The sequence below is a fragment of the Alligator sinensis genome, unplaced genomic scaffold (assembly GCF_000455745.1).
Source record: "Alligator sinensis unplaced genomic scaffold, ASM45574v1 scaffold570_1, whole genome shotgun sequence".
Classification (NCBI taxonomy): Eukaryota; Metazoa; Chordata; order Crocodylia; family Alligatoridae; genus Alligator; species Alligator sinensis.
This window is the reverse complement of record NW_005841997.1, coordinates 919,011-931,112: the sequence shown is the minus strand read 5'-3', so window position 1 is coordinate 931,112 and position 12,102 is coordinate 919,011. Positions and strand designations below refer to the sequence as shown.

At 44.8% G+C, this 12,102-nt stretch overlaps 1 protein-coding gene across 7 annotated transcripts in view; it reads left to right on the top strand.

The window, feature by feature from the left end:
- HIC2 (HIC ZBTB transcriptional repressor 2) overlaps window positions 1-12,102 on the top strand; it is a 99,990-nt gene that overhangs the window by 26,732 nt on the left and 61,156 nt on the right. For 4 of the 7 annotated variants that reach the window (XM_025201499.1, XM_025201498.1, XM_025201501.1 and 1 more), the window contains 2 exons: window positions 3,810-3,873; window positions 5,827-5,935. The exons of 1 other annotated variant lie outside the window; for it this stretch is intronic. The gene's annotated coding sequence lies outside the window, so the exon portion shown is untranslated. The remainder of the gene's footprint in view (window positions 1-3,809; window positions 3,874-5,826; window positions 5,936-12,102) is intronic. 2 more of the 7 variants (XM_014518963.2, XM_025201500.1) reach the window with 1 other exon arrangement.

Genomic DNA, 12,102 nt, shown 5'->3' with positions numbered 1-12,102 from the left:
CTCTCAACTTCTTATCTGCTGTTCTGGTATCACATTTTGAGTATGGGGCTGACAGATCGAAGGGAAGTCATTCTTTGGGGACCAGGTAATGAGTAAATACTCCTTCCCCTGGCAAAGGCGTATCTGAGATACCAGAGCCCAGCCACTCAGGCAAGCTCGTACTGTTTCTGAAAGCAGAGTACACTGCACGTGCTGTAAACACAAGTAAAGGTTGAAAACACCGTTTAAAAACACCTCTGGCACTGAACATGCTTAACTGAAACCAGGTTGGTGTCAGCTAATGAGCACATGGAAAGGGGATGGCCTGGGAAGTGCAGCCTGTCTTGAAGCACCGCAGTTGCTTGGCTGTTGCGCTCGCACTGCCTGAGATACAGGTCTTCTCAGCTTTGGGGAAGTCCCTAGTGATTTTTTGGGTGTTTGCCTTCAGTGTGCATGTGGCACTGTAGATCACAAGCAATGACAAATCTGTGCGAGTGGATCCTTTAACTTACTCACCAAAAGGATCACACCTACTAAGCACGCTAGGGAGTTCTGGTCTGGTCTGCAGGTCCAGAAGCCCAAATGGTTTTTGCTGACCATCTCTCAGTGATTGGACACAGAGGTAGTAGGGCTCACTTGAGAGAGTCTCTGAGGCAGAAAGATCACAGACTATTAACATTGGTCAGTAAGAGGTTAAATGAGCTACCCAGCTTTGAAAGAGCCTGTTCCATAAGGAAGGCTTTGCTGGAGCAGGCGTTTGCTGCAGACACAAACTGATGCACTCCCAGCCAAGATTGCAGGCTTATCAGTAAAGATAAACATGCAGGGGCTTCCAAAAAGGTATGCCCCAGCCACTTGTTTGGGATCCTTTTTCAGAGGAGAGAGAATGCAAGATCCTCTTGGAGATAGGAGCTCCTTCCAGGAGAGCTGCCAGCAGGCTTTGTAGAAACAGAGGCCATATATTAATATGCGGTTTGGAACAGGTACAGGCGATATTGGTTTACCTGCTTCAAAATAGTTCCTGAGCCGTTGCGGTATCATGTGGGCTTAGCTCCGTTTTAATTATCAGGCTTCTGCTGAGCACCCAAATCCGGGACAATGCTGGTTTTTGTTGTCTTTGCCCAGTTACTTGCCTGACTCTTTTTTTTTTTTTTTTTTTTTTTTTTTTGACATGGGTTTTTACTGCCCGACCACCCAAAGATTTTGCCACCTGTCTGTTTGCCATTTTCCACAGTGCCCTGGAGGTATTTTATTTTAGTGCTGATGCCAAGAGGAGGAGAATGGGGATGATAATGCCACCTTTAACAGCCTGGAGTGAAATTTGTAGGACCAGATGAAGAGTTTCTGGTGATGGAGAGCAGACAGTTTGAGTCTGCAAAAACTGTCATTTTAAGTCTTAAGTTTAATTATTTTCCTCTCCTCTTTTTCTCTGCCGGGAGGAGACTTTATGTGAAACCAAAGCAGAGAAGCAACATTGGGACGGGCTTTTCTGACCCAACCCCAGGCACAACATGGACAAGGCAGGTGTGCCACAGACTGGCACTTCTCTTGCCCACAGAAGTTTATGCCATGCTGAAATCTCAAACCGGGCTTCTCTGGCTTGCTACAGTGGCTGATTGACACATACGTGTGTGCAGCTCTCTTATACAGGGGTGGACTTAAGTTTGAGAATCCTGACATTTTTGGACCGTGACAGCACTTGGTGTGGTGTTTCAAGCTGTATTTTAGCTTAAAAAAAAAAAAAAGAAAAGAAAAATACTGAGAGCTTGAAGTTAATGTAGGAAATCATTGTATAAATCAAAGGGCAGGGTTTTTTTTAAAGTCCCAAATCTAATAAAGACGTAAGAATAATGGCTTCTGCAACTAAAAATCCTCCCTGCTCTTTACCCGGGTAAACAAAGTCCTCCAAATGTGAAACGGCGGGCCCCTTGGCATATTCTCAGAGAGGTGTGATCGAAGGGGTGAGGTTGGTGTGAATGTTGTTGTATTTCCTGGCTTTTGCACTTTCTGCATTGCAGCTGAAGCATGCTGTCAGCAGGGAACTTTTGAGAAGGACTCTGAACTAACCCACCCCTTCGGGAAAAGACTAGCTTCAGCCAGGAATTCTGGCCCATGTCGGGGAGACGAGAGGAAGAGCTTTGTTACTAGCTTGTGTTTGATCTCGGCAGCTTTTTTGCTGCTCGCAGGAGCCTGCTAATGATACTTGTGGAAGGTAAAGGGTAGGTGAATTTCTGCTAGAGTGGGAGCAGGTTACAGTTAAGTCTTCTCACTTTCTCCACCTTTTAGTAACTTTTGGGGGGCTATGCCACATTTATATATGGACTATTGTTTGTTAAGAACAGCGTGAAGCCTTTCTTAACTCTTTTTGTTAGAGTTTTGCCTCTTTTCCCTTTCTGATTGTTTAAAATTTGTTAGTGTTTATGAGAAAGGAGGGGTTTGAAGTTCTGCGAAGGATCCCAGGGGCTGAGACCTGTGGCTGTATTTTCATAGCAATCTCTTCTATTTTTTTTTTCCTGTTTTGGTTTGTGTGCGGTTTTAAGCTGAATCTCCACTGCCCCCTCCTTCTATTAAAGGCTTTAAGGCTCAGTGTTACAGATATATTAGTACTTTGGCACCAGCTTCATATTTCTTAGAAAACATACCCCTAGTTATGCCATCTTTTGGCACAGAAGTAGATATGTCACTCCAGCCTTGGTCGGGGGGTGTTTAAATAGTTTCTAGTCGTTCTTGCACGTCTTGTCACCCCAGTTCTGGAGGGGTCTTTTGAACACCGCTGCCACCCCTCAGTGCCAGTTAGATTATGCCTTGCCACGGACGTGTAGCATGAAAACAGAAGCAGCAAGTGAGCACTCTGGAGCGTGGCCAGCGGTGCTTGTGTGGTTTTGAGAGTGACATAAATAGTCTCGGGATCCTTTCTACATCCTGCAGAGCAGTGATCTGCCAAGGGGGATGGTGGGGCCACTCCTGAACCACTCTCTCACTTAGCAGACCCCAGTTGCATTACAAGTGACTGGCAGGGACTCTGCCCTCATGCAGAGGGGCTTCTCAACGCAGGTAGCACATGCTGTGTTAGAGTTGGCTTACCCTGGCCATTTCTGTAATTAAACCTATGGGCTTTTGGGGCCTTTTAACGGTGATGAAAACCAACTGTAAGCATGGTGCTTGTGCTACTGTGCGGTTCTTGGGCATTATGGATCTAAACTATATATGTGTATGTATGTACTCCCTCCTCCCACCCTTGTATAAATAAATTGTGCGACTGTGAGCGGACCATTGGGTTGATTTTAAGTTTATTCCAGGTCAAGCTTTGTCTGCACCTAGATGCTGCTGATAGTTTTCCCTGTTTTTATTCTTTGTGAATTCATGTAACTGGTAACAGTGGGGGGGCGGGAGGGTGGAATACTTGATGAACGAGGCAGTAGGCCGTATAGGAGGAAAAAGGTGTACAGAGGGGAAAAAAAAAATTCCTGTTGAAAACTGTCCAAGTATAAAGAGAGGAGCATATTTCCATAACTGAAATATTTTATTCTCTGTCAAAAGCTAATGTTCAACCCAGTAACTCATACAGATGGGAAGATGTTGCTGCCTGATACTAGAATATCAGCATGTTTTTTCTCTTGGTTTTGAACTCTTTATGCCCATCAACAGACTAATCAGACTATTTGCCAATAGATTTCTCTTATGATCATGCTTCCTTTATAAGGGGGAGGGAATGGGGGAGTTGGAAACCAGAATGACTTTTGATACTGCTAAAAAAAATGCTTGTTGGGGTAGGGGCAGCATAAATCTTCTCACCCTCTGATTTTTCCATTGTATCTTCTCCATGCCAGGGCCCATGATGTTATACAGAGAGGAGCCGGGTGCCATTTAACTTAGTTCTGGGGACAGAAAATGGTATGGCTTTTTTCAAATTCATTTTTTTTGGGCGACTGTTCAGCAAAAGGGGTTGGCCACTTCTGAGGGTTGGATTTTCCTTGAAAATGATGGTGGTGCAGAAATGTTTGGGTGGTGGGAATAAGGTGACTGGTTACCCTCTCCAGTTTGGGTTGAGTTCCTTATGTTGAACTTACTGGCACTCTGATGCCACCTCCACATTCCTTTAGAAAACATGTTCCTTGCTTAATGTGATGCTAGATGTGTGTAAATACTGATTTATCTATACTGTCTTCAACACAATGCTTACAAGGAATTACATTTTGTGTAAAAGTAGCAAGCATATTTCCTGGACACACAAAACAGTTCACGACCAATGCCATTAGCATCCAAACTCTTGGGTACCCATGGTGATGGTCTGCCTGTCAGGTTTGTGCTCATTGTGTACATCTACACGGGCCTCATCTGTACTGAAAACGTCCTTTTGGTGGTGCAGCGGGTGCTAATACGGGACATACTAGGAGGTAATACTGTCTCCAGTGGACCTATTCTGAGCAGTTAAATGAAAGGGCAAAGGTACTTACAATTGTGTCTACGTTGTGGCCTTCACTGTTGTTATTACCTTCAATGAACTGTAGGTCCCACTTTTCCTACTTCAGCTGCAACCACTGGATGTGCTTAAGTTTGTTGTCAGCACTGGTTTCACAGCAAGCCTAGAAGGCAATATCAAATTTTCAGCATTGTTCCAGAAAACAGGGTGGAAATTAGCAAGTTCAGTACAGAGAAGTAACTGAGGAGCCTAAGTCCAATTGGCCTTGTGTGACAAATTTGCCCAAGGTGGTCTTCACTGAGCAACCAACACTTGGCTCTATGAGCATGTTGTACATCTTGAGCATGGTAAGAAGACTGATAGTGAGACGCAGAATATTCTCCAAGAGCTAGACTGGGGGAGGTGCAGGACTGCTCCCCTTGGATCTCCACTGTCTTAGTATCAAGACAATGTTGAACTGTTGGGATTTACCAGAGACACTTGGCAAACAGCCTCCCTAGAACATGCTTGGTGCCTGGGGTCACACTGCATTCCTGAGGTATCTGCAGAAAGCTTCCTTCTCAGCATGCCTGCCAGGCAAGGGAGTGGGTTGGAAAGGACTGCTGTAGATCATGTTGTAATGCTACCCCGTCATTGTACCAAAAAACCCACTTAGGGTCATGATTAAAGCCATGGACCTTTCTGAAGTCTGTTCCTAGCTATATGCTTTGCCACTCTTGTTCTCGATATGATGGTTAAATAAAACAGAAACAGTCTGACATTTTAAGCCTGTGTGAGGCTGTTCCATTGTTTTCATCCTGAACAAAACTCTGCTGTGTGCGAAGTCTTGCTGTGCTAATATTTCGAAACATAGCCTCGCCACTTTTTCGGCGTGCCCCCTTTTTTTTCCTTTCCTTTCCAACTCCAGTGGACAAGAAAGTTGACCAGTGATGTTATTAGGGGAGGGATATTCATTCAGATCAGTGTGAAGTGAAAATTCTTATTTCCCAGTTGATTTGATTTTGATTTCCCCCCCTCCCCCCTTTTACAAGTACATTAACAAGGGTATATGGAATAAAGATCTCCAGGAGTGAAAATGTGCCCTGCTAATATTAAAGGTACACTGTATAACTTTGCCTAAGGATAAAATGTAACTGTAATTGAAAGCTGCTGTAACCTGATAGGGAATATTCACAACAGTCTAGAGGATCTAGTTTAAAAAAAATAATTAAACACAGAGCCAACTCCCACCATTCTGCCTCTTAGAGCTACATGCCCTCTTTGATCCATGCATGCAACTTGCTAGTCCCAAGAGACATGCATGCTGCCAGTAGCCTGAGCTTATTAATATTTATATGGTACCTTCCATCTGAAGATATGTGCTTCACAAATATTAATTAATAACATCTCTCAAAACCTTACATGTTTTTATCTCTACTTTATAGATGGTGAAACGGAGACCCAGGAAGTTTTGTGCGGTTCCTGAGTTTATAGTGAATCGCACTGTAAATAAGACTGGGAATCAGAATGTCATATCTTCTAAGTGCTCCAAGTGTAAATTCATGCTCCCCCTTCTGTAGTCTCTGAAGCAACATCAGTCTCCCTATGGGAATGCAGAACAGTCCATCTGTCTATGTTACTTGGACTATATTGAGAGTTTGGCCTACAATTCAGAGGGCATGTGAATGCAACTTATTATTTTATTCACATTGATAAGAATCACAAATTATGGAAGTCTATATTTGCACTTGATAGGTTGCATTTTTAAGGGGGGGTTGTAACAATCAGAGAGTACGTGACTGCTTTACAGAGAAGCACGTGGGTGAGTCTTTATTCCTGAAGTATTAAAACCCTCCCTAAAAAGTTATATTTATGCTCCAATGCAAGATCAGACAGGAAGGATGGCAGGTTGTAATTCAAGTTGGACCTGGGCTATCTCTCTTTCTCCCATTTCTCATGCTACATATGAAACGAAGGCTCACAGCTGAGTGTGAGATTGATAAAGACAGAGAGGGCTGGCTGTGCAATTAGAGGAGCTTGTTGTAAACACCCAAGTTGCACAAGTGGCTCAAACTTTGATCTTTTTGTTGTGGAAAAGAAATCTGAGACCATGAAACCTGCCCTTCATTGCAAACAGTGAGGTGGCCCTTACCCAAACACAGCTGGAAATGCAAAGGCAGCTAAATCTCTTCAAAATGAAATACAATTATTTTTTCTTCCCCGTCCTGTGCTTCCTGTTGTATGTAATTTTGTCCTTTTCCTGTCCTGCTTCTCCAACTTGCCCAGCTCTGTTTGTGAATGCAAACCACAGTTCCACACCTGAAATTCCCAAATCCAAAAGGGCCCAAGTGCTTTTGGGGATAAGGGTTAAATCACAGGTGCAATTAAGCTTTTAAGTGGTAAGCCTATTTGGTTAGGGGCACACCTATTGCCTGGGACAAGCAATGAGGAATTATCAGTCTTTCAAAATGACAGGCCATTCCCCAAATACTGCTGGAAGGGCAAGAAGAAGCTACCACATTCGTAATTCTTTTGGTATTTATTGTAGCAGCGCCCAGACTGAACTCTTTGTTAGCCGTGCTGCCCAATCAAGGTGGGGTGGTGTTTACACTGCAGATCCAGTTGTGAAGTGTCAAAATGCCAGGGCTGCTGAGATCCAGGGTAACTCTTCCCTGCCCCCTGAAAACCTGCTGTTAGCTTCTGGGCAAGTGTTGAAAGAAAGGGGGAAGATCCTGTTCTCATCGTATTGCCCCATAGTCCCACAATAAGATTGTCAGATTTTAGGTTTAAAATCCCCTTGCCTCTTCTTCTGCATCTCTAGCAGAGCTGACAAAGCTGTGTCCTAAACAATGCCACCCCACCTCTAGAGGCCAAGACCATCAATATACTTCCTACCTATGAAGTTTGGGACTGGGACTGTAATTCCAGGGCTTGTTACTAGCTCTATGCCCTGAATAATTTCCTAACTGCACAACCTAAAAAAATGGCCTCATGTTCTCCAACTCTCCCCGCCACAGCCAAGATCAACGGCATGTGCAGTTCCCACTGCAGTCAGTGTCTTCAGGCCAAGTGTGCCCTGAGTTAAAACTGTGCAAACTTGGTGATGTTAGAGGAGCTGTTTACCCATCTCCAAAGCTAGTGTGCACTTACAAAGTCATTGATTATAAAGTGCTTTGAGATCCTCTGTTGTTTTAAAGGTTGCAGAGCAGTGCTGTGGATAAAATGCTGTAGAAAATACTTTCTGGGTCCTGTAGGTGTCATGTTTACCTGTAAAATCATAGTTGGAGTTAAAAATGATGATAACTTCACACATGCTCATGAACATTTCCATTTTTAATTTAATCTATTGAGCATAAAATACAAACAGCAGAGGCAGGATCTTCCAGTTATGGCTCGGTGTTCTGATGACCTTGCAGTTACAATCTAGCTTTGTCCCTGTGGTCAGTCGTGGTCTGGATGTAGCCTCGAATTCTTGGACCGGGATTTAAAATTGTGATGTGGGGCTGTGCTGGCTAAGTTGGCATTGAGAAGCCAGTTTGGACAAGCAAGACACATGGTTAAAGGTAGCATGCCTTGTCTACACTAGGCTTTCAAACTGCTAGTTAAAATTTCCTGATGGTGCACTTTGTCTAGACAATGTCTTGGAGGTTATGGTTGTCTGGGCAGGGTAATCAGCTTGGTTCAGTAAGCAAACTGCTCCCCCGGTAGAATCCTGCTCTTTTTGCCTTTTTCTCAGCTAGTTTCCTTTCTGTCCTTCCCTGCAGCCATTCCTATGCCACTGCTGTAATGCAAGCACTGTTTCAATTGCTGACTAGGAAAGTGTTGTCACTGGGCTTTGAGTGATGAATATCCTACTGGTGGTAATGTGGGGGAAGGGAAGTCCACATCTTTTAGGTTGCCTGTGTATTTACAAAGATTGTTTTTTCTGGGGGGTGGGGGGTGTTGTGTTAATATCTTTTATTAGACCAGCTGCATAGTTAGAGTAAAGTTAGGTAAGCCTTCAGATGCGAAACATTCACTATCACTCTGACACTGCCCTGTTTAGGATGACAGTGCTGTCTGCCTTCACACTCGCATTGTGTTAACTTTGTGCCCAGGAAGGCTGGAAACTTAAATCCAGTTGTGAGTGTCTGTACATCTTGAAAGCTACACAATTATGTTGTATATTAGATGGGCTCAGTCTGGCCTTTAGGCCAAGTATTTGATATCTTTCTGGTCTAGTGCTTGGGGTTGTGCGAGGAATCTGGGCTCTGTGTTTGCTTTTGCCCCTTACTGCTGAGTAACTTCAGGCAAAACACTTAACCCCCCTGGTATCTGTAAAGTTGATGGCAAGTATCACTACCAAGCATATGAGGGCCTTGAATAATGTAATGCAAAGGTCTGTTGCGTTACTGATTGTTACATGTGATATTTTGGAATGAATTTTCAGAATTATATGTTGAGCTGCACTAAGTGAGTGTGGATGTGGGAGGGAGTGGGAATCTGTACTTCTCTAGACAGTGAAAATCCTTTTAGCTTCGTGCTTCCCAAGCAAACGTATGGGGACTTGGCCTAAGCAGCACGCCTTGCAATGTGATCACTGGTTCTCTGTGAGCAGTTGCTATATGTAGTTTTCATACATATGAAAACGTCTCCAGGTGAGATTTCTGGGTGATTGCAGTAGGGTTAGGGAGAGTAATGAGCGTGTGCTACAGGGCAGAGGAGGTGGGCTGGACTTCTTTTCCCATGGAGATGCCTGCTCTTAACTCAGGGAATGGCTGCCCAGTATTGGATGTGGCATCCGGTCGGTTTTGTGCTGGAAGTTTGGAGTATCTTGAAATTTGTCCTGGAAAAGGGAAGTGATGAGACTTGGACTTCTGCTTTTTCTGTTCTTTATCATATGAAAGAAGAAAAGCCTGCGAGATTCTCATGTCCAGAAAATAACCAAAGGGGCCATAGCTTTAAAAGGAAAAGCCAGTTGTTGTTGTTGTTGTTGTTGTTGTTGTTGTTTTTAAATCAAACTATAATAGTGACGGGCAACCTTTACAAGCTGCAGGCTGGAACAACTTGGCTGTGGTCCTACCTGAGCTGGGGGGCTTTGTCTGCAGCCACACTGGGGCCAGGCAGCTGGAAGCTGCATTCTTGCTGCTGCTTTCCCTCATGCCTCTCAGCTGCAGCATGGGCGCAGCTGTAACCTGCCCAGCTCTGATACAGCTCCCCACCTGCTGGATGCTGTGCCCATGGCACAGCCGGTGGGGTGGGCTGTGGAGATAAGTGATAGTGGCATGGACGTAGCTTCCAGATGTCTGGTCCCAGCACAGCTTCTCTCTGTCTAGTCCCAGTGTGGGCATAGGCAAAACACTTTGGCTCTGCAGGCCAAATCTGATGACTCCATGGGCTATATGTTGCCAACCCCTGAACTACAGTGCAGTTTGTATTTAGTCTTTTTGGTTTAAATTCAATGAGCAGTTAACATTTTGGAGAGAGAAGGTATATTAAAATACCAAACAGCCTTGCACTGTGGGGTAAGGTTTGAGCACTCGCAAGATACATCCTTCAAGAGCTTGTAAAGCCCAGAATTAGCACTCCTGATTTCCTCTCACCACACATTTCCAGCAAAAACCAGGGGAAAGTACAACTTCTTGAGAGAGAAACTAATACCAGTAAACCTCCAGTTCCTTTTTCCTCCCAACATCGCAGGGAAGCTTTCCCTTCCCCTTTAAAATAAAAAGGCGATGTACAATTTAAAAGCACTGTGAAAAGTGACTGGCCTTTCTGACAAGGGAAGTCTAAACTCCAAAGCAAACAGGGCTAAAACCCTGGATGTTTAAAAAAAAATTATAAATAAAAAAAATGCAGGTGTCTCCCTAGAATCCTGCCTCTGTACATCTACAGTGATTTTTACTGATGGGGTGCAACTCTCATTTTGTCTTTGCATCATCTTGTACACAGACACACAAACCGTCCCCCCCACACACACTTTTTTAAAGACCAAAGTAATTGTATTTGTCTTGTTTTATGTCCTCCCTCTATCTGCAGCTGTAGCTTTGTTCGGAGAGAATTTGTCATTAAAAGTGACTTTTTCATATATGAATGTAAGTCTTGGATATTGTCATGATAAAGCCAGTCAACAACCTCCCCCCCAAAACTGTTTAATTTTCAGAACATGTGGCTCAAATGAGTGTGTGCATGGGGTTTGCAGAATGGCCTAGGTATCGGGAGAAACTGAATCACAAAAAAGACTCGGAACTGAACGACCCATCGGTATAACAGGGGTTGCAGCCCCTTCTCGATGCTATTGTCTGAGCATAACATTTGGCAAGGAGCAGTTCTCCTGCCCCCCCCATTTTAAAAGCACTACAACGAGCCAGTGCAGGAGTTGTGATGGCTGGGCTTTCAACCTTTCCTTCTCGCTGTACCCCTCAAGGGCGTGGGTTATTCGGGTGGGGAGAGAGGCTTGTACACCTTCGTGTGCCATCTTGCTTATGCTGTAGAATCTCCAGCTTATCCACTCGGCGCAGTGACTGTATGTGGAGGAGGGGGAGAGAGCTTGTGTTGCAACCTCGGAGAAAATTAGTTGTCTCTATTTTATCTTTTGCAGCTGCAGCACTTTTTCCCACCCCCTCCCCTTATGCGACTGGTATGTCTGAACCATATCCTTCAAAACCAGTTTTCTAAGCAGATTAGATGGGTAGCAGAGACAGCTATGCAATCAGGCAAAAATGCGTGCTCAAGCCTTCATTTTGTGCAGTGGCCAAAGCAGTATGCATCTGGCACCTTGGATGGCTTTCTCTCCTTTTTTTTTTCCTGGCACTCCAGCCTGTTTGTAGTCTGTCCATTTACTGTAGCCTGGACCTAAGAGTTCATCCTGATGGAAGATTATCACTCTCCAGGGAGGGAGGAGTTTTTTTTTCTGCCTAGCAGAGGGTATTTGTGTGTTTAAAAAGCAGAATGAAGTTGTGCTTTGTCGCTAGAAGCACATCAACCAACATCATCTCCCCTTTGTGCAGGGGTGACTGGTGCCTCCTGAGTCGTAGGGGGTACAATTTGTGGGCAGGCCCGGGTTGGGGTGGGGCAAAAGCCCCATATCCACTCCTATACTTCTGTGCCATGGCTTAGTGCCACCCCCCTCCCCAACATGCCACTGGCCCGCGCAGCAAAAAAACTGCCCGTCCTGAGCAGTGCTGAGTTGGGGTCCAATCTCATGGGGGGGGGACACATGTTCCCCCGTCCCCTCCCTACCAGTCGCCCGTGCCTTTGTGCGTTTTGGAGTACTTCACGTGGCTATCCTAGTGTGTCCTCCTCACCAGGACTTCCCTAGCTTCTTGGCACTGAATCATGCCCAGGCTCAACACCCCTTCCTCCCTTGCATGACAAGGACACATGAGGTTGGCTGCCCCTTACCTTTCAGGCGTTCAAGTCACCTTCAGGAGTTTGGTCCTAGTGGTCCTAAAACAATTCAATGCCAAGGTCCCAGTTTTAGCAATGCCATAAAAACCCTTGGGTGTTAGTAACAGGTTTCTCATTCGACTCCTAGATGGAAGTTATATTAAAATAGGGTTATCTTTTAAGATGGCTTTGGAAGACTGCTTTGGAAAACTGCTCTTTGCAGCTGCTCTCTGCAGCTGCTTTGGAAAACTGCTCTCACAGGAAAAGTGGGCAAGTTGGGTGGGTCTTGGGGCTCAGTGGCAGATGTTGTCTCTCGGGGCAAGAGAGTCACCTGAACAAAAGGTTTCTTTTCC